Consider the following 3,584-nt stretch of genomic DNA (forward strand, 5'->3'; position numbering starts at 1 on the left):
ACTGTTTAAAATTAAAATAAGTAGCTATTATGTGATAGTTGGTTTTTTTTTAATATTCTTGGGAGAAAGCAACAGACTAAATGAATTCTCCTAGGAGGTCGGCTTGTTGCATTGATTTCTGTCTGACATTTTGTTGTTTGCATTAACATTAACTGATAAATGCATTTCAAAATCTGCTGGCAGAGCAATAAAGAAATACTACAGATGCAAAGGCTGCCTGAATTGATTGTAGAACTGACAATAATATAATTAGCCTGTACAGGGGAAGTGTGAACTGGAGCTGTTCTGGTAGGAGAAAGCTAGGGAAAGCTCTCTTGCTGTTATGGCTGACTGCAGGATGTGCATGTTACTACAATTCAACATTGCATATGCAGAATGCAAAACTCTCAGAATTTTGACCAGGAAAGGTTCCCGGGCATAGGAGCACCTGTAAATTCCTTCTTCATTCCTACCCTCAAGAGTCTAGTAGTAGCAGTAGTAGTGGTAAAACTGCCAGCTCAGGGTGAGCCTTAAGGAGATCTGATCCTGAGAAGCATAGCTAGGTCTGGTGATGAACGCCATAAACCACCTATGAATATCAATTTGGGAAAATACACAAAATCATACAGGTAGGTTTTAGTCTCTTGGTGTGAGATTTGTTGATCATTCTGAAACAGCATCAGGCTAAAGTGTTCTTATTGCAGGGGTGGGGAACTTTTTCAGCCCAAGGACCACATTCCCAGCCAGGGGCTACATACCAGTGGTGGGAGGGGCCAGAGGCAAAAGTGGGTGGAGCAATGAATGTAAATACTATTTTTGTACAGTAGGCTAGTTTCTACACAGACTCAGACAGCCCTGTCTGTCCTCCATCCAGGCACAAACACTCAGCAGGACTACTGAGGGGTGTGGCCTGAGGAAGGGTCTAGCCTAAGGAGAGTCCCAAGGGCCAGATACAGAGGTCTGGAGGGCCACATTGGGCCACCTGCCCTGTCTGAGTTTCTCCATCACAGCCTTATAGTAACTGTTCATTAAGCTCAGAAATGACTAGCTTGCTTTAATGAATGACAAGGCTCCCAAAATTAGTTGTGACTAAGGCCCATTGAAAGCAGTGGCTGACATTAGCTGGAGTGAGGCCCTGGGGTGAAACAACATGTTACAAGAAAAACATGGAGGGATGTGTGCCTCATAAGGCTAACAGAGGAGGGCCAAGGCATTTGCAGGAGAGAAACAGTGAGAAGGGGGTGCTTAACCCTTTTGTTAGCTATGGAATCTTCCCTACAAATAACTCCTCCATTTGAAATAATTCCCCCACTTGCCAGGTTCCAAAACTGGAAGTAAGACCAACTGGGGGAAAATAGCTTTGAGGAATGGCACCATCTGCAAAGTTCCATCCATGGTGACATCCGCACCATACATTTAAAGCACTCCTATACCACTTTACAGCTAATGTTTTCCCACAAAGAATCCTGGGCACTGTAGTTTGTTAAGGGGACTGGGAATTGTAGCTCTGTGTGGGGTTTCCTAATGACTTTCAGCACCCTTAACCAACTACAGTTTCCAGGATTCCTTGAGGGAAGCCATGATTGTTAAAGTGGTATAAGAGTATTTTAAATGTATGGTCTGGATGAGACCCGTGGTTCCTCAAAAATAGGGTGGGGTATGGGTGGCATGGGGGAGAAGCACACCTATACCAAATCTACCCTCCCCCCCCCAATTCCTCAGACACTGGGACAGGACGTGGCATAAGTCATTTCCATTCACTCCAATGGGAGGAACCATGTAATAAGAAGATGGTTCCTGCCTCTCACCTCCCATCACACTTGTCTATTCTCCCTTCTTCCCCTTCTTTTGCTGGGGATGGTTTAGAATGATGATGTAGAGCTACCACTGGCAACCTTGGAGCCAAAGGATTCCTGGCCATAAGATTGCTATGCCCAAGTAGACTTCCCACTGACCATGAAGCCAGTCTTCTCACCCCCCATAATAATGAGGTGGGAGGCATGGCATGAGCTAGGTTCAGATGCACAGTGAATGTACTAGTACTCACCACATATGAGATCCACATGGAAACAGATAGTTTTTGTTTTGTTTTCCTTTTTTTATTTATATACAAAACCAAAAACAAACTGTTGAAGAATCAAAAATAAAAAGGAAGAAAATGATAAATACTACCACTGGCCACTTAACGTGTGGGTTTAGGGCTTAATGTTTTGTTTTCTAAAAGGCAGCTTAGTGAAAATATTTTTTGTCCTAATTCTGAGGAAATGATTCATGCTTAATTCCTATCAAAAGCAATGGGAATTTGATCAATCATGATAAACCTGTTCCATGGGTTTCATTCATTGGGACTTGAGTCCAATTAACCTTCATTGTAGGCAGGTGACATTCTGAGTCCATGTACTGGGTATTCATTCAGGTAATCTATTGCCATGCAAATTGTAATGCACACTGACTGTAAAAGCCAATATAAGATAGAAAAAAAGTGGTTAATCCTTTCAAAATGTCTTCATTATATGGTTTGTCCAGTAGTAGTCAAAAGCCTGGTGGGTTTTATGGTAATTTATTCATTAATATTTTCCCCTGCCTCTGATCTTTTGTAATGTGCAATCAATTTTTTAAAAAGCCCTTAAAATAATGAAGAAAGCATGCCCGTATGTGCTTGACAGATACATAGTGAAGTCATGCATCTGTCCTGGGCCATGAACAAAATCTTTCTATGGGTACATCCATAGTAAAAGACGGAAAAGAGAAGTGGTGGTACAGCTACTCAATGAGGATGGCAAAATGATAACAGATGAAGGCAGAAGTGCTCGATTCCTACTTTGGCTCAGTCTTCTCTCAAAAGAGGGTCTATGACTCTCCTGGGAAACATGAAGTTAAAGGAGCGGGATTGCAGCTTGAAATTGATAGACAAATGGTCAAGGAATACCTAATCACCTTCAACAAGTTCAAATCTATGTGGTCCGATGAACCGCATCCTAGAGTATTGAAGGAACTGGCTGAAGAACTCTCAGAACCACAGTCTATTATCATTGAAAACTGTGGAAGATGGGTGAAGTGCTCGATGACTGGAGGAGGGCTAATGTCTCTATTTTCAAAAAAGGTAAAAAGAAGGAATCAGATCTACAGACTAGTCAATCCCTGAGAAAATGCTGGAGCAGATTATAAAGTCAGTTTGTAAGCACCTTGAAAACAATGCAGTGATTACTAGAAGAAAACAAGGATTTATCAAAAACAAATCCTACCAGACTAATCTTATCTCATTTTTTGATTGGGTAACCTCCATGATAGACTGCGGGAATGCTGTGGACATAATATATCTCAATTTCAATAAAGCTTTTGACAAAGTGGCCCATGATATTCTGATTAGCAAGCTAGCTAAATGTGGGCTGGATGGAACAACTGTCAGGTGGATCCAGGGTTGGCTACAGAATCATACTCAAAGAGTACTTATCAATGGTTCCTTCTCAAACTGGGGGGAGGTAAGGAGTGGAGTACCGCAGGGCTCAGAACTTGGCCCAGTGCTCTTCAACATTTTTATTAATGACTTGGATGAGAAGGTACAGGGAATTCTTATCAAATTTGCAGATGATACAAAATTGGGA

This window comes from Rhineura floridana, chromosome 5 (assembly GCF_030035675.1).
Source record: "Rhineura floridana isolate rRhiFlo1 chromosome 5, rRhiFlo1.hap2, whole genome shotgun sequence".
NCBI classification, from domain to species: domain Eukaryota; kingdom Metazoa; phylum Chordata; class Lepidosauria; order Squamata; family Rhineuridae; genus Rhineura; species Rhineura floridana.